Source organism: Protopterus annectens, chromosome 2.part0, assembly GCF_019279795.1.
Source record: "Protopterus annectens isolate FY-2018-M chromosome 2.part0, PAN1.0, whole genome shotgun sequence".
NCBI classification, from domain to species: domain Eukaryota; kingdom Metazoa; phylum Chordata; order Ceratodontiformes; family Protopteridae; genus Protopterus; species Protopterus annectens.
In genome coordinates, this window is record NC_056728.1 from 1,553,365,223 (window position 1) to 1,553,385,898 (window position 20,676).

Here is a 20,676-nt window from a genome sequence, read left to right on the forward strand (position 1 = left end):
ATATCATATTAAATTATGTCATAAGCTTCAGCCACTGCATTTTACTATTATGCAGATCGGAGATCTCCATGTTCAATTACTCCCTAGGGAAACTTTCATGTTTCTGTTTGAGGTCTGACATCATACAGCTACACTAAACATCAGCCTTTTTCATAACCTTCTCAGACCACATGCTCACCATATATTTTTTTTTACTTTGAATTAGAAAATAGATTTTCGGCATTCAAAATAGGATTACTGTTATGAGTTATAATATAGCAAATTAATTCAGTTTTGCATACTACACGTAATATCATTCAACATAAAATGCTGACTGTGCAAGATTTCTGAACACTGAATTAAATCATGAGATAAAGAGAAATTGGTCACATGACTATGGGCTGAAAAATGGACTATTCTAGAATGATAAATGTACCTCAGCTTGAAAAACACTCTCCTTTGTTTAGGCAGTGCTTTACTTGCATTAATGAAACCTTGAATAAATTGAGAAGTACAGAACTTTTAAGTTTGCACTGCCACAGTATAAACAATTATTAACTTTTCAGAATGATCAAAATTATTTCTATGTAAGTGCACAGCATTATGCTAGTAACACAAATTCTACCATGTTAGTACCATACAAAGAAGTGAAAGTGAGATTTTCACACCCAAAGGCCTCTATTCATCTTGCATGTTGCATCTCTTGAAATATTTATCTACAGATAAACATAAAAGAAGAACAAGTCTGGAAATCTGGGTCTTAAAGATATTCTATTAAAGGCTGAAAAGGAAAGCATTTACAAACTAACAGACCTGTTTTCTATCACATGGCACAAGAAATATACTAGACACTTTGAATTAAAACAGTGAGGTGGTCAATATGTCTACTTTTGGTTCTGTCAGTACTGTCAGCCCACCCACATAGGGTCTGGGAGCTGTAGTAATACAATAATACTGTCAGCAGTTCCAAGGTAATAGCAAGTGGCCCATTAAATAACATTTTAAAGGCTTACACTTCCAATGAAAGCTTTGTCATATTGTGCAGTGTTAATCTGCAGAATCAATTCCCCATGGGTGTCTTTTAAATATATAAAAGTTAACCACAGCCTTGTGTCTCTATAAATGTATACAGTAGGGTCCACTTAGCTATTGCTGTGCCAGACTATAATACACTGTCTACACTGTCCAGTATCACTTATGGATCATGTCTACATTTTCCATTCTTAGATGTTCCATTATTAGCTAAAGCAGAAAAAAAAAACAGTTGTAAGTTTAAGTGATGAGTCACAATGTCTAAAACAGATGAAACAGCTGCAACTCCATAAATATATTTATAAAGGAATTCATGCAATTTATTTTGATTTAGACATTGCAGTTTACGTGGCATATACATTTTTTTACTGTCAAGACAGAAGGGATCCTGCCTGCTTTCAAACTCAGAAAAAGATATGAAGATGGGAAGAATTTGTACTTTAAAATGTTAATCACTAATCTTCTGATTGTTTTCATTATTTCATGAAACACTTTTATTGTAGACATAAGAAACAGACGAGAACATGATATAAATTCTGGCACTGATTTGATTAATTTGTTCATTCACTACTGATAAAAATACTGTTTTTGACTTCAAAAACCATATTTTCTGACGAGAACTGATAGGGATTGCAGCATTTTCATCTAATTTACGGCTGTACAATACTTCAAACCACGTTGTATGTTGTTTTGTATAACCTTTGAAAGGTACTGTATTTATATATTTATTTATTCATTTTATTCATGCAGTTTTACCGAGCAGATGGAAACTTCATTGAGCATTTGTCCTTTTTCAGGAGTAACCCAAGGAGCAACATTCTTTTAGTTTGTATAAAAGCAGAGGAATATACATGGTGTATATTATTCCTGCATTTTGATCCAGAGAAATGAACAATTTTCATGGCATTGTATACACCTGGTAAAATTATTACAGCTTTGTATAAATCATAACTATTTTAGCTGATCAGATAGTAAGACTTTACATCCAAGATTAATATCAACTTGGGGAGTTGTTTTGCAGTCTGTATGCTGTAAGTTGATCCAGTTTGTGCTACATTTAAAAACTGCTGTCCAATTCATAGTTGAGTAAGGTTAAATCACTCAGATGTAATATCAAAATAACTTGACTTGTAACACCAGTTGTGCTATTTGTATTGCCTGATACTGCCCACAAAGGAAAGGGAACAGAATGCCTGTTTTATACAATAAAGTTCACCTTTGTATTTTCCAAAATGATTCCTTCTATTCACATTTTACATAAACAGAACGATGTACCTTCCCATTTAGTATTGCATGCAGAGTTCCAAGATATATTATTAAACTGTGTAAGAGATTCAGCTTTGACAAAGAAAAGTGCATGCTTAGAATTTCAAATAAGTTATCATTATAGCTAAGAAACTCAAGCCTGTCTAAAGATTGCACAAAGCTACTATAAATGGATTCCTGCTATGCAGCCAAAAGTGGATATATTTCCGTCTCTACATCTATAATTCTCAAATATATTGCACGGAGTATAATGAAACTGAATTTTTCCTAGACTATATATATTTACACTTTTAGGCATATTTTACATTTGCAGTGATCACTCCCGAATACAACCAACTCCTCAGTGGCAAAAGCAAATGATGACATTAATATAAAGATAGAACCAACCTTAGTCACCACCACCATTTATTTTCCCAAGAAGAAAAAATAGTTAAAAATCAGAAGGCAGAACAAATCTGCATAGAATAAAACTAAACATTATAAAATGGCTTTACATCTTAGAAGTTTTCTGGAAAGACATCAAGACATTGACTATTTGGAGAAAATCAGTTCTAATAAATAAACTTCTTTCTTGGATTTCAAACTTGTCAAATCCTCCAAGGGCTCCTTTGAGAGAAACTTAGCAAGTATAGCCAAGGATAACCATAAGGCCTTTTACAGCTATGTACTTAACTTAAAGGGTAGGGCCCAAGCATGTGCAGAACTAGTGGCCAATGTGGTAGCATACAAATTGACCTTGCAGAGATAGTAAAACCTGCTAGTTGATAGGTTTGGTGAAAAAATTCACTCCCTTATCCCTTCCTAACTTACAACAAACCTTTCCCCAAACTTCTCCCCACCTTATATGTCTGAAGAGCAGGTCATCAAAGCCTTGTCCAAGGCAAAAAAACACAGCCACTATGGGACCAGATGACATCCCATGCTGTCTTCTAAACAGGCTAAAACATGAACTAGCATCACCGTTAAGTACCCTTTTCAGTCACAGCCTAACCACAGGATTTGTTCCTGTGAAATGGAAAACAGCAACAGTTATTCCCCTTCACAAAGGTGGCCTAGCAATGCACCCATGGAATTACTGACCCATAAGCCTGAGCAGCCTCATCTGTAAGGCCATGGAATGTATCATTATTGGACCTAATAAATAAATATATAAGTGACCTCCAAACTCTGGATCCAACACAATTCAGTATCATTAAGGACAGATCCTGCCTGTTAAATCTGGTGGATTTCTTCAAGAATGTGACCAGAGCCACTGATGAGGGCACATCTGTGCACACAGCATACCTTGACCTGGCAAAGGCTTTTGACACAATCTCACATTCAGGCATTACTGATAAACTTAGCAAACTGAATGTAAACCCCTTTGCTGTAAGATGGATTGCCAACTGGATCACAAACCAGACTCACACTATCAGAGTGGGTGACTCCACATCAACCTACAGACCTGTTACCAGTGGGGTGCCACAGGGGTCAATGCTGGGCCCCCTGCTGTTTGGTATATACTTTTCAGAAGTTCAGGTCAAAACTAAAGGGTTGTGGCTGACAAAGTTTGCAAATGACTGCAATCTAGGTGCAATCAGTGAATCTCCAAATGATGTCAGTATACTCCAGGAGGGTGTCATGTAGACCAGCGCCTGGTGTATTAGTCATGGTCTCAAAGTGAATGCAAAAAAATGCATCATCATTCCCTTTGGCACAAACAATGTCCTGTCACACTATAAAATCAACAACAATACCCTAAGTACCCATGAAGTGTTAAGGGACCAGAGATCATAAGTTGACTGTGACCTTAATGTCAACCACCATGTGTCTACTGTAGTAAGGAAGGCTTTCTACATAGCACACTTGATTAGTAGAGGCATTGCCTCGAGAGCAAAAGAAGTTATAACCCCCCCCCATACTCGGCACTTATCCAGCCCATAATGAGTATAATGTCCCATTCGGCATGTACCATACTAAGCACCTGCAGTAATTGGTGAGACCTCAGAGGTTTCTAATGAAGAAGATCAAGGTGCTCCAGCACATGCATTACACAGACCAACTAAAATCCCTGTCCCTATACTCTGTATCATATAAACTTCTTAGGGGAGACTTATGCCTGGCCTACAGAGCAATCCAAGACCCAAACCTAATGAACTTGCTGCATATCCATAAATCAAATGGGACTAGGGCTACCCATTCCACGGACCTAAATATCGCTTGCAAAGACTTTAAATATCCACATTCTGCCCCTACCCCTGGACAAGGAAACTAATGTGAAAAACTTTTCAAAAGCAAACTTCACGTTACTATAGACCAAGGTGGAAAGTTTCAAAGCCTCCATGCTAAAGGATAACGCTGTCCAAGCTGCAAAATCCTTTGCTAATGTATTCTATGGGCACCTACAAGGATCGTGCAATCCCAAGTAAAACCAAGTCTCACTCCTCCAAGAAAAGGAAACCAGTCTGGTGGACCCCTGTCATAAACAAGCTATACAATAGATGGAGGAGACTAGTACAGAAAAGAGTAAAATCCCAAGAAGGCAAGACATCCCTGATCAGTATCAGCAAGAAACTACGATCCCTCATAAAATCATCTAAGGCGAGTTTCGAAAGAAAAATTGCCAAGGACTCCAAAGATAACCACAAGGCATTCTTTAGCTATGTCAAGAATCTAAGTGGCAATGCTCAGATCTGCTCGGAGTTAGTGCAGAATGGCACAAAATACACTGAACCGACCGATATTGCCAACATCCTGGCAGACAGGTTCAGCGCAAACGTCACCCCCCTCTCACCCCCAAAAGGGCCCATAACCATACCAGAAGAATGTGGGGTCCCCGAAATCACAGACACTGAGGTTAAAACAGCCCTCTCCAAAGCCAAAAACACAGCATCAATGGAACTGGACGGTGTCCCAGGCTGCATCCTACATGAGCTCAAAGATGAACTAACCCCTCACCTAAACACACTGTTCAAACTCAGCCTTTCCACAGGCTATGTACCCATAGAGTGGCACACAGCAACAGTTATTCCACTCCACAAAGGTGGAGCCACAATAGACCCTGGGAACTATCGCCCTATAAGCCTGACTAGCTTGATCTGCAAGGCTATGGAGTGCATCATCATGGAACACATTAACAGAGACATTGGGAACCTCCAAACACTGAACACTACCCAGTTCAGATTTGTTAAGGGCACATCATGCCTCCTAAACCTGGTTGACTTCTTTGAGACAGTTACCAAGGCTATAGACAAGGGAAAGGTGGTACACACAGCCTACCTACACCTCGCAAAGGACTTCAACACCATTCCCCATTCTGGTATTATAGACAAGCTCACCAGCCTGAACACAAACCCCTATGTCACAAGATGGGTTGCCAACTGGCTCACGGACAGAACCTACATGGTGAGAGTTGCAGGAGCTAGGTCTGACTCTAAACCAGTTACAAGTGGCGTTCCCCAGCGCTCAGTCCTAGGACCCCTCCTCTTCGGCATATACTTCTCAGAGGTACAGGCAAGCACAGGAGGACTATGGCTGACCAAGTTCACAGACGACTGCAAACTAGGGGCTATAATTGACTCTCCAGCTGACGCAGACATTCTCCAAAAGTGTCTCACTAAGACGGATACCTGTTGTCAAAATCATGGCTTCAAGCTAAATGTCAAAATGTGCATAGTCATCCCCTTTGGAAAAAACAAAGTACCCACAAACTACCACATAGCTGGTAGCCCCCCTAAATACAGAAGATGTAATAAGGGATCTAGGGACCCAAGTAGACAGTAATCTCACCTTTGATAATCACATTGCCAAAGTGGTTAGAAAATCCTTCTACGTGGCCCACCTAATCACAAAAGGGTTCGCATCTAGATCAAAAGAGGTCATTGTGCCCCTCTACTCATCACTCATCAGACCCATCATAGAGTACAATGCCCCATTTGTTATGTACCTTACAAGACACTTGCAACAGCTGGAAAGACCCCAGAAGTACCTCACCAAGAGGATCACTGACCTCAAACAGATGCCCTTTGCAGCTCGGCTGAAGAAACTCCAGCTGTACTCGGTTGCATACCGCCTAATCAGAGGTGATTTCTGCCTGACATACAAGGCCATGTCCAACCCAGAATTGACAGACTTGCTCCACCTAAAGAAAACCTTATCCCCTCAAGCCACACACTCTAGGGATCTAAACCTTACCACAACAATAAATAGGACATGCTGGAGAGATAGAGTCCTGTCCCAGAGACTTTCCATGCTTTGGAACAAGATTTCAATCTACATTAGGTAGAGCTCCTCGCTAACACTCTTCCAAAGAAACCGTGACGAGTGGATGGAAAACAGAAACTTTACCCCGGAGATCACTTCAGCGGCTCTGCTGGACAGAGGCACAGGGAACTAATCTAAGGGGGCGGTGAAAGCCAACACATTCTGGCTAGGCTTATAAATGTCTTCAGGCAGATAGCCCAGTACCTACCTATGAACCTATGAACTTAAATAGGACATGCTGGAGGGACAGATTTATATCCTAGTGACTGCTGCGTTTTTGGAACAGGCTACCAATTCTTGTGAAACCAAGAACTTCTATGACACTGTTCAAGAGGAAACTGGACGAGTGGATTGGGAACCATAAATTCTTACTGGAGATGAGCCTACAACCTTCCTGGACATGGGTAGTCATCACTAAATGCAATCTTGGTTATTTACTAGCATTTTTATGGTATTACATTGGGATGAAATGGCCAGGCTTAAAATGACCTCTGGGTCGATAGCCTAGTAATCTCCTATGATCCTAAGATCCTACAGAATCTCCAAACATGTCTGGCATTCAGGTGGTTCAGATATTCAGTCAATCTTATTCAACACTACTATCAAGCCTAGCAGTGTTTAACAAGCTAACAACCTTAATCTCCAATGCTTTCCCAGCTTACCACTCCCATATTTTTCTTTTAAGGAATCTTCTCCAGTGAAATAATGGATCTACTAGAATTTTTTGGAAAAAAAAATCTTGTCCCAGACACCATGGTGTTCAGCCATCATTCCTTTGAATAACTGACCCACACTTGCTAAACATCTTAACCACATTTGCTTTTTTTTTTCAATAATATTTCTTTATTTATTTTTCACAGTATACAAATTAATATACAAAGGTGATATTTGATCATAACTACATCAAAACAGTTAAACATATTTACACTATTTACATGAATGCTTTCATAGTTTAACATTAAAAACTGGTTAACTTTATATACTTCTTCTGAATGCTATCTCCAGGGTTAGTAACAACATCTCAAGTTTATGACTACATAATGTTGCAGTGAATCTTGTGTATGTTGTATTGTATCTTACATTTAGTGGTTTATGTAAGTATAATATTGAAAATCTGTTCCCAGAGTTTAAAAATATTGGGATTTTTGTTTTGTTTATTATGTATTTATGGGCTAGTATATGTTTTATCTCCAAAATCCTGAAATTCTCCCAAGAGTTCTTGTATGGGTTAAGCCAGTTGGTAGCTATGTAGAGTTTCATTAATAGGAAAATATTAATAAGAATGATTATTTGGTTTTTGGATAGATTATTTGGGGGAATATGTAATATCATACATTCCCAAGTGAGCGTTGATGTTTGATAGCCCATCTTTTGCAGTTGTAATTTCAGGGAGTTCCAAAGTTTGAATACACATTTACAGCTCCAGAACATATGAAAAAGGTCAGCAGTTTTATCTTTACAATGTGGGCAAGTTGGGGAATTTTTAGAGTTAATTTTATGCAAGCTAAGGTGTGCGTACTATGCATTGTTATATATCATGAGTTGAGTGAATGCTAACTTTTGAAGGGATATGGATTTTATTGTTAGGTTAATTGCTTGGGCTAGTTTGTGATTCTCAATAGATGGTATTTTTTCTTTCCAATAGTCAGATATGAGTATATGATCTTGAAATTTCATGTCTTTTATCAATTTGTATGGGCATGCTGTATATTTTTTGTTTAGTAAAAGAGTTTTCTATAGTAAGTTACATTTCATTATGTCTTCTTTATTAATGTTGATATCATGAAGATAGCTTATACATATTTCTTTAATCTGTCTCATGATCAACAGATATGATTTGGGAAGGTTCATTTGACTTCTTATTTCATGAATAAGACAGTTTAAGTATGGGTATATATCTTGTAAGGTTATGTTTATTATATGTGGGAAGCGTTTTAAGTCTAACATCTGGTTATTTATTTTGAAGTTGGGGGTTTTATGTATGGGTTGTAATATCATCATGGGTTGAAGCAAGTTTACTGATTTAAAAAGTTTTTGTGTTAGTGCTACAGCATATTTAAGGGATTCCATTAGATTATATGATTTTGTAATATTGTTGTTTAGCAATGGCAATGCTTTGGGATTTATATCCAGACTTTTGATATGTTTAAAGTATATTCTTACCCAGTGTGGACACCAAGTTTTATCTGATGTATTGTAGTTTGCAATTCTTAAGATTCTATTGGCGTTTATAATTAAATAAATTGGGGAGGGTGGCCTAATGGTTAAGGTGTTTGCCTTACAAACACAAGGTGAGGGGTTTGAGTCTCACAAGGGATAATTGGCTAGGCTTACAATGGCTCACAAGGGCAGTTAGCCTAGTACTAACCTATGAACCTATGAACCTAATAGTAGTAGTGATGGAATAGAAGGCCTTCCTATTGCGATACTACTCACTCAGTGGACCAAGAGGAGGCATAATTGCAAGATGGGTGCAGTATTTTGCACCTAGTCCCTCAGGCAAACATACCATCCCATAAAAAGCATACATCATTCTAGCTAAGTCCTGAGGTGACACTGGGAAGTAGATGTACTAATTGACACATGCCAAGCCAAGAAATGCTGCAATAACCTCAAAGCAGAAGCCTGTAAAATACCCAAAGTGTCCATAGTCTGTCTCTGGAACATCCCTCTGGTAAGTATAGCTAGGGCTATTCATACTTTAATATTACAGGAATAGGAAATTCATGCATTCCTCCAGTACCCATCTGGGGGTCATAAGTACTGACTTATGCCCTTATAATGTCCTTGTCAACTCTAAAACAAACTGGTATCTCCTAATTATCAAAATTATAATTGGTTCTTCTCTGTAATAATTCTGCTTTCTTGGCCAGTAAGTACCACTGGGTGCAAATGGTTTTGGTTCAACACAGACAAGCAGCTCATAATGGGAAATAAGATTAGCAGCAAGTGACTGCATCTTCATGGATTACAAAGTAGATAGCATAGGCAAGACTCCTGTTTATATAACATATTTATTTATTGTTTGTTTACTGGGAAAGTCTGACTTGGAACAAAGCCAATTTTCAGTGGAGGCCTGGGGAGCAAAAGCTCCAGACATATCTTTGCAATGTGGGAGGAAACCCACACAAAAGCAGGGAGAACATGCAGACTTTACAAAGAAGGCACTCCAACCAAGAATCAAACCAGGGAAGTGCTTGCCATGAGGCAGCAATGCTACCACTACACCACTATGCTGCTGAGCATATCTCTGGATGGCATGCAAAAGTGGAAACATTTCACTATGAAAAACAAATAGACAAGGGAAAGCTTCATTAGTATATGTCATTTTACATTTTTCTCATTTACATCTCATTATAGCTTGATATGCTTCAATTTATTCGCAGCACAGATCAAGTAACCTTAATGCATTTGCATAATGAGTAAGACTGATGTATTTATATTAAAAAAAAACTGCATCTGCATTCAGAAATCTTTTTTATAGCTGAGAAAATGTCTCTGAAATTTTGTCATGAACTGTTAGGATTTATCAAAAATTTTCTGGATAGATTATTTGTTATGAAGCACAGTGAAACCCAATGTCAACATATCCTGCAGTAACACAGAGATGCACGTAGTGCTGTAACTAACTGCATTCCTTGTTTGCATGAACTATGGACACCCACACAAAGACAGAAGTCATTTGTCATTATGGACAATTTAAATGTGCTTGATCAGCTAAAACATGGAAAGCAGTAAGCCTGGCTAGCCTGAGAGCCACTTATCAGTGAGGTCACTCTAAAAGAGTCGACAAACGAAAATGAGAAGGCGTAAGCTCCGCCTTCTGTGTTTTACCTGAAAAGTAACCCACAGTTACAATTAGGGATAAGTAGTAAAATGAGATTATTAGCTGTAACAGGGTGAAATGTATTGTTAATTTATGGCTAATCAGAAATTAATGTTGAAGTCATACTTGGTAAGTAAAGTTAGGAAATGATTGATTCCATCACATTTAACAGGCAGAGTAAAACTCAGCTGACTTTTGTATCATAGCACTATAACACAATTATTGCAATTGCAACTGTCTAGCTAGAACATAGTAAACATAGCTACATACTGGGTATGGAGCTTGCATTTCTTGACATTAGCTACTTCATACATAAAATACACAAAACACTGTACTAAATAAATAATAAATACATGATAGTTATACAAGCACTATTTATATTGCTCAGTACTGAGTGCCCATTACATAAAATGCCTGGCTCCATTGTACCAAGCCCTTATCACACTAACCTCTATCGCTTATCTCTAATCTCATGTCTTACCTTAATTTGCATTTGCAGACCTAGCTTGCCTGAGAAGATAAGCATTTGATAACTCATGACAAATCTCAAGGCTGCAACTCAGCTCCTTCATTTTTATATGCACCTACAGCAACTAGAGCATGGGATTATGCCCAATAACACTGCATGTTTGCAAAATAGCTATTTCTATAATTAAACACCTTTTCCAATTTTTGGAAGCTTTTTTTACTCAGATTTCCTTCCATTGATAGTTGTGAAGGAGTGTGGTTGCAACGAAGAATGCCTGGACCCTACTAATACTAAATAAAGGTTCATTTGCATTGGTGCATTACATTTGCTTAGCATATTTGAAACATATCCTCAGCTTGTCACTGGTGTATGGATAATTTTGACTCAAAATATATACTGGCTAAAATGAAATAAAGATTAGAAATTTAACAGGATTAAAAATTAATGATATGAAATATTTTGTAAATCATGTGGAGTAGTATATGTAATTGGGTGTGGGTGCTAGAATATAAAATGGTACACTGGTCAAACTAAACGTAAGGTTAAGGTCCAGATTATGGAGCATCTGGGTGATATAAGAAAATGCAACATGAATAGTCCTGCTGCTGAACGTTTGTTTCTCTGTAGCACATGAGAGTTCTAGTGACAGTTTCTTTTTAGTATCTTAGCTCATCCCCATCCACTTAGAGGGAGTATTTTAAGGAGAAACTGGTTAGGCTTGAAAGTAGGATGGTTTTGAATTATAGAACCTTGTGTCCTAGGGGTATGAATTTGGATGTCAATTTTGTAATTTGATATATAATAAAAATAAATTAAACTTAATAAGTTATTAGTGAGAATTAATAATGCAAAGTTTGTAAAGTCTGGTGTTTATATATATATATATATATATATATATATATATATATATATATATATATATATATATGTTTTTATATATATTTATATATATGCACATTGGAAAATATATTGGATTTTTTGCATTGTTTAAATATGGGTCTGTGTCTTTAAATGCTCTAATGTTTAATTGTTTAATGATTAAATTGTTTAATTTTCTTACTGGGGTTTGTATAAATGTTATCACATTTCAAGGGTGAATTATTCTTAGAAGCCAAATAGCTGAGGTACCAGAATCATTAAAAAGTGATTTTGTTGGTATTTGTGTTGTGGCCATTATTTATTTAGTTTTATTTAGTTTTAGCCAGTGTATTTTTTTTAATGTTTGTGTTTGTCTCAAACTATGTCTGAATTCCCTTACTTTGGAAAACAATCCTGAACTCCTGGTATGTCAGCTGCAGACTAATATTTGTCATCACCCATTTTTGTTCTCCGTTCCTTGTGAATATTGCTTTAAGCACATTAATCACTGATGGAAATGTAACACCCTTCTCTGAATAACTTCAGATATTTATAATGATCACCACATAGTAGAAAGATTAGTTTATTATGTTGAAACAGGTTACTTCAAACTTGTATCCAAGGCAGTGTTATTATTTTGTGAGGTATCGTTTCTTCCTTTTGATTTCCTTTTCTATGTTTGCTACAAATAGTGACTTCTTCCACTGTGTCTTATATTCGCGCTGTCAAGTTACATAAGTTGCACATGTACTTGATTTCACTGGCGATTCATAAATATGTAAGTACTTCATCAGCATTTTATTCCTCACCTGTTAAGGAATGAAAGTGTCTCTGCACTGGTTTTGCCTTAGCACTATTAAAACATAAAGCACTCAAAATAACAGTCATTGTAGATGTTTTGTTTGCCTCAGAAAAAAATCCAAACTGTCCTTACACACATTCTAACTGAACCACATCAGAGAACTATGATGTACCTTAGTGTTAATTAGATTCTGCACATTTTGACTGCAGAATATACTTGTATCCATAAAAGTGTATAGCACAGTTTTAGTTAATCATGCTCGTAGACATATAAGCATTTTTGATTAAAATATTAGGTTGCTTTAATTGAGACTGCAGAGGCATGACTTTAAAGAGCTCCTTATATATTTTATTTTTATGTATGCAGCTCAGAGAAATGTGACCTTCTGCCTTGGCTTCCACTCAGAATACTATTATGGCATGCATACATATTTAAATAGCTTCCGGTTTAGAGACAGTACTCTAAAAAAGTCTCAGACATCATGTCACATTGGGTTCCAGTGTCTGACTTAAAGACCACAGCTTTACCATTTATCCACAGTCTCACAGTCCAGATTTTTTTAAATCTTTTTGGCATTTATGCCATACTTTATTGTCATTTTGGCCACAGATGTTTATACTTTCTGCCTTTTTTTGCAAGCTTGTACAGAATCCCCAAGCTACAACTGTACTGCACTAGCAATTATTTCTGTTTGATTGCTTGTTTAACTTCATGACATTAACATTCAACTATTTATTTATTTATTTTATTATTATTTTTTTTAATTTACATTTGTTAACTGGGAGTGTCTGACTGAGTTAAAGCCCTTTTTCAGCGGAGGCACGGGGAGAAACGCTCCAATATAGAAAGCAATTTAATAACAGTTTTTACACTCATAGCAATATACAAAAGGTTACCATTCTGGTACAGTAGCTGGCAAGATTAAACAATACAAATGAAAAAAGATAAAAAGTGTAACACAAAGGAAGTTAATTGTTTTAGTTTCAGTAGATTAGGCTACCTAACAATACTAAACAGAGTATAGACAATACTTTAGGACAATTTCTTAGGAAGTAAAGGGAGTAAGTTATTATGTTAGGTGGTGAGTAATTGTTATACATTTCAGAGAGTTGTTTGTGATCAAGGTGGTTGTGAACAGTGGCAGGTCCAGTGTTTTTTAAAGTAGTCTTTGGTAACTAATTTAAATTGTTTGGGGTTGGTAAGGTTCCTTATTTCTAGTGGGAGTTTGTTCCATGCAGTAGAGGGATGATAGCTATATAGATTACAGCCTGCCTTGGAATTGGGTTTATGAACCTTTAACAGATCTTGGGTTGCACTTCGGAGATGCCTGGTAGGGCAATAGTTAGAGATGAGAGGTCAAAACTCAAATTTTCACACTCACAGATTCTGCAAAGTTATTTTTTTTTTGCTTTATATCATTCCTTATGGAAGTAACCACAGCATTTACACAACTCGTGGTTCCATGACACTAGTTTGTCACAAGGTGCAATTTTGCTTGTAATGATGGACGACAACATGACCTCTCTTTTTACTATTATATTTATTGCTTTTAATATACATAATCTAGGCTTCATTTTCTGTTTAGTTTCACATACACATGGTGTTTCTTATGCTGCATGCTACTCTGTCTCTAAGGAGTCATGCACTATTCTGTCTTTGAGTCCCACAGTTGCTGAGCTTCATACTCGTACACCAGGTGCCTTAGCTCAGTAGCATATGCTGCATTCTTCACTTTGACTCTGATTCCCCTTAAAAATATATTAAAAAAATCTCACAAAGTTAATATTCTTCTTTGATTAGCAGTATGTAAATTGATTTCTTTCTCATTTTTAAAGAAATATATTAAATCTATATTAAATCAACCAATGACTTCCTTATCTACATTATAAAGAAACATGGCATCTCAGACAGTCTCCAGATTCCCTCTAAAACTACTGTCAGTAAGACAGAGTTTAAATCTTTGGATCCAGGATCATCAATTCTCTTGTCAGTTTTTCCTGCAGATTTATTGTTGAAATGTCTCAATCAAAAATGCAGTGTCAGTCGTATGCCCGCTACACAATGAAGATATATAATCCCAAGTGAATTGTGAGTTTAAGACTTCCCTATAGGGAAACAAACGTACAGAGGAGCTTTTTCAGAAAAAAAAATATGACAAGGAAGTCTGCATAGTAAAATACTGTTGTGCATTTATTGAGGTACATCAGGTATAATGGCAGACACATACAGATAACAAAAGTAGCACAACTGCAGAAACAACCAGAAGTTAAAATTTTGAAAATAGTGCAGGAACAAACAGTTTTCTTCTGGAACTCTGTCAGAAGATCTGCACTATTCTAACTTTATGTTTGATCTGTTATAATAAAGGCATTAATAGTCAAAAAGTCAGACAGAGAATTGATTCTTCAATGAGCCTTTATTCTCAAGTGATGCTCACTTCATTGCAACATGACTTATATCCAATAATACACATAACTCTTAAAGATATACAAAAGTCATGCTCTAAGCAGGTGATGAGGATCACAGACTATTTACAATCATGCTTAATCACAAGCAGGCAAGAAGACAATGTTAGGATAGTGCTCAATTGTTTTACCCAGAGGATCAGTTAATGACGGGTGTATATTACATATCCGAACATTTAAATGTTCGGAACACTAAAGATCGACCTTTAGCGATCGGACATTCAAATGTTCGAATATGTAAGAAAACAATAAAAAAAAAAGAAAATGAAAAAGGAAAGGGTTTAAGCAGGGGGGCATGTCCCCTGTAGCCCCCCTCACCCCCACTACTTAAATATACCAACTCCAAGATCACACTTCAGTGTACTATAGTGCGGAAATGGGAAATGTCCCATTCTCTACACTGTAGAGTGATCTTGGAGTTGGTATATTTAAGTAGCAGGGATGCGGGGGTTGCAGGGGGGCTTGCCCCCCTGTTTACACCCTTTAGTTTTTTTTTTCCTTTTGTTTTTTTTTTTAATTTTTATTCATATTCAAACATTTAAATGTTCGATCGCTAAAGGTCGATCTTTAGTGATTTGAACATTTAAGCATTCGGATATGTAATATAGACCCGTTAATGACTGCTTCTTGGGGGAAACAATTTTGGCAGAGATAAGGAGCTGCAGGAAGCCTTGCCTAATTAAATCAGGCATACATGTGACATTTAGACTCTTGCAAGTCACTTTAAGTATTTGAGCATGCCAGCAGGATAATTTGTACTCAGGAAAATGAATACGCAATATGTAAAAGGCCAGAAAGATAGTGGTTAATAGGTGAAAGTTGTCCATTACTAAGACAATTTCTGCAAAGTTAAAAAATAATCGTATAGGGACACAATAGGATAAGCATTTTTTTCAGTGCCCATTGCAATTACTGGGATGTTTCTAAGTATACTTAAGACAAAGATAACAGAAATGAAGTTATGGTATTCTTTAGACAGAGGAGAATATGTATATCAGGGGGTTTGGAGAAATGGGAACGATTCACAGTAGACTATGGACTCTTATTGGCAAGAAGATTGATTGTTTTAGATTATCCATTCTATGCTGATACTACCAGAAAGGGAAAAATAGGGTATCTGCTCAAGGTAGCAGAGTTTTGTCACATATTTATCAGGAGAATGGATCATGAAGTATACACTCATGACTTTTAATATTTTGCACCTGTATCCCACATGGAACTGGAAATAATCGTGAGTTAAGTTATATTCTGTCTTGATAATCAATGGGCATTTGAAACTTTCATTGCCACAGCAAGCTGGTCAGGCATATAATGGCAGATAGAGATGTAACTTGTACTTCCCTGCCTGATATATAACATTACCTTGTATGTGCTACCCTGGCTGATATATATAAAATTATATTTTATGTACTACTTGGCTGATACATAACATTACAATGTATTCACTACCTTGACTGATACATAATATTATATTGTATGTACTACCCTGCCTGATATTTAACATTACATTGCATGCATTACCTTGGCTGATATATAACATTACACTGTATGTACGGACCTGTATGATATATAAAATTACATTCCATCTACTGTACTGTTTGATATATAACATTACATTGTATGCAGTACCCTGCCTGATATATAACATTACATTGCATGTATTACCTTGGCTGATATATAACATTGCATTATATGTACTACCCAGTCTGATGTGTAACATTACACTGTATGTAGTACCATGCCGTATATATATTACATTGCATGTATTACCATGTCTGATATATATAACATTCCATTGTGTGTGCCACCCTCTCTGGTATGTAACATTATGCTGTATATATAACCCTGTCTTACATTTAATAATACAATGTGCATACTATCATCTCTGATATTTAACATTACATTGTATCTACTATCCTGTCTGATATATAACATTACATTGCATGTATTACCAATTGTTCCCATTTCTCCAAACCCCCTGATTGCCATGGGAGTAGTAAGCACTAGGTAGCTTATCTACCACAAGAGGAGTGGTTCCTGGCCCAGAAATTGCAGTTTATTGGCCATTTGGACAGTTTTTCCATCTCTCTCAACTTTCCGGTTTAAAGACCTGTGTTTGTACTTGTTTCCCACCTTTCCTGTAACTAGTCTTGTACAGACACAGACTTGCTGTATCCAGGGTTGTTTGTAAGCTTCTGAGTGATGCCAAAGTGTGCTCTTCAATTTTTCCCTTAGATCTACTAGTCCTTTCCACTCCTGCACTTATACAAGCTTATTAGTTGAGCACTTTACCAGACTTCTTGTAGCAATTATTGTAGCAAGCAAAGGTGCTACCACAAATAATGTTCTACAAGGAAACAGATCCAGTACTTATTATCAATGCCCATCCCTTCAGGCATGTCTAAAGTTTAGTTCTCTGTGCTTTCTCCTATTAACCTGGTAAACTTGGGCATCCTGAGGCAATGTAGCAACTGCCTCATGTACACCGACAGCCCCGTCTTCTTACCTTTCAACACTCAGACTTGCGAGAGATGCACTTATATATCCAAATTGGAAGCCACGCACTTTCCAGCCAAGACCAGAATAACTGGTCAAGAGGAAAAGGTCAACACTTACACCACACCACATGGAACACATAGCCCCCCAGAACACACACCTACACTGCCTTCACATAAAAACACAAACCACACACCCACCTTTGTGGATGCTCTCAAAAAAATCTACCCAAGCAGCAGAGACCTCCAAGGCAGAAACACACTTGAGCACCACAACACAACACTAAATCACGAGAAACATAACTCCCCCAAACAGTGTGCCACTCAACCAAAGCCCCTAAGGCAAAACAGCCTGCCCAACACACCAGTCATAGGTGACTCGATAGTGAGATACACTGATGTCCCACTCCCTAGTTTGAATAAGGAGAAAGTAACAGTCAGCTGCCTGTCAGGTGCCAGGATCTACTACATAATGCACGCACTCAGGTCCCTCAACAACAGGTACAAATATGACTCTGTCATTGTACATGTGGATGTGAATGAGTTGAGATGTACTTCACTGGACAACATGAAAAGCATCATGGAGGAGCTCTCGGATTATGTAGCCAGGCGGGTATGACCCTAGCCCTGAGCAGCATCCTACCATCACCCAGAATGATACCACAGTACAAGCAGAAAATGACTGATTTCAACAATTGGCTAAGTTTCTGGTGTCATTCTAAGGGGATTCATTATCTGTCTGCCTGGGATAACATGACTGACAGACCTCGATGCTTTGCCAGAGATGGCCTGCATCTGTCACCCCTGGGCTTCCGGATACTGGCCAAGGCTCTTGCCACCCCTATAGTGCCTTTTTTAGGCAGTGTTCCAAAGACCAAATTACCACCATAACAGCTACAAACAAATGCAATCTGAGGGTCTTGCTGCTCAATGCTAGAAGTCTAAATTTAAAAATGTACTTGCTTGAAGCACTCCTTAAAATGAAGAACATCGACATTTGTGCTGCAACAGATACCTGGTTCAAGGCAGCAGAAAGCACCCCTGCACTACCAGGCTATAACTCATTCCACACCTTTCAGCCCCAGAACTTGGACCGAAGCTCCAAAGGCGGTGATGTTTCCATATTCATAAAGAATGTGCACACCTCCAGACTGGTAGCCCAACACAACACATCAGAGATACTTCAGGTGCAGCTAACATTGGGTAAGACAGCGATTCAGGTCATAGCCTGCTATAGGTCCCCAACCATGTCCCAAGACTCACACTCCACATTCCTAAGCACCCAGGAGAATATTAGGGTCGAACCTAACACTCTCTTACTAGGCAACTTCAACTACCGCTCCATTAACTGTGTAAACTACTGATGTGCCAGTACACTTGTCCAATGTTTTCTGGAGTTCATTAATTCCAATGCCCTGGACCAGTCGTTCTTCCCCTCACTAGAGGTTGCAACATCCTTGACCCAGTCATTATTAACATGGGAGACCATTGTTCTACACCAATAGTCAGCTCCTCCCTGGTTAGATCCGACCACAAATGAATCACCTTGGAAATCCACATCTCTCCCACCCCCGACCCACCTGCAAAGGTAACCACCAAGAAAAACTTCTCCAAAGCTAACTTTGGCCTCTTAATAACAGAGGTGGCTAACTTGATGGCACCCATGCAAATGGAGAATAGTTGAGTGACCACAGAATCATACACCAATGCACTGTATGAACATGTACACGAATTCATGGATCTCACCATACCAAATCAAACCAAGATGCTCTCCTCCAAAAAAGGAAGCCCATCTCGTGGTCCCCTGCCATAAACAAACTCTAAAACAGTACAGGTTCATAGGCTCATAGGTATATAAGTAGGTACTAGGCTGTCGGCCCTGGGGACTATATAAGCCTAGCCAAAAGGTTCCCTGGCTTTCGCCACCCAAAAAAATTAATTTCCTGTGCCCCTGTTAAGCAGTGCCGCAGAAGTGATCCCTGGGGTGAATTTTTTATTTCCCATCCAGTCATCAAGGTTTTTCTTAAAGAGGGCCAATGAGGAGCTTTGCTTGACATGAATGGGTAGTTTGTTCCAGAGTATGGGAAGTCTCTGCGACAGGAATGTATCCCTCCAACATGTTCTGTTTATTGTGGTGACAAGTTTTAGGTCCCTGGAGCATGTGGTTCAGAGAGATTGGGATTTCTTTAAGTGTAGCATGTCCAACAGCTCTGGGTTTGACATAGCTTTGTATGTTAGGCAGAGATTTCCTCTGAGTAGATGATATGCAATGGAGTAGAGCTGGAGTTTTTTGAGACAGTCTGCGTATGGCATCTGTTTGAGGCCAGTAATCCTCTTAGTCAGGTATTTCTGTGGCCTTTCCAGTTGTTGTAGGTGTCTTGTGAGATACATGCCAAATGGGGCATTGTATTCTATAATGGGTCTGATGAGGGATGAGTAGAACCCTTTTGTGATGCGGTGTGCCATGTAGAAGGATTTCCTGACTACTGTGGTGATGAGATTATCAAATGAGAGACTACTGTCCACCTGTGTCCCAAGGTCTCTTATCACACTTTCAGTGTTTAGTGAGCTACCGCCTATGTGGTAGTTCATGGGTACCGAGTTTTTCTCAAAGGGGATGACAATGCACTTCTTGGCATTGAGCGTGAGGCCATGACTTTGACACCAAGCATCTGTCTCTGTGAGGCCCTTTTGTAGAATGTCTATATCATAAGGCAATTCTATTAGGGCTCTCAGTTTGCAGTCATCTGTGAACTTTGTTAGCCAAAGACCTTTTGTGTTGGCCTGTACTTCAGAGAAGTAGATGCCAAATAGGGGAGGACCAAGGACCAAACCCTGTGGTACTCCACTCGTCACTGGTCTGAAGTCGGACTTGGAGTCGGCTGCTTTTACTGTGTGGGTTCTGTCAGTGAGCCAGTTGGCCACCCATCTTGTGACATAGGGATTTATGCCCAGTTTATTGAGTTTATCTATAATTCCAGAGAGGGGGATGGTATTGAAAGCCTTGGCGAGGTCAATATAGGCTGTGTGTACTAACTTGCCCTCATCTAAGGCTCTAATGACTGCTTCAAAGAAGTCAATCAGGTTTAGTATACATGATCTACCTTTCACAAACCCAAACTGAGTGGGGTCCAGGGTTTGGAAGTTACCTATGTCTTTGTTTATAAGCTCCAATATGATACATTCCATGGCCTTGCAGACCAGGCATGTCAGGCTAATGGGGCAGTAGTTTCCAGGGTCCA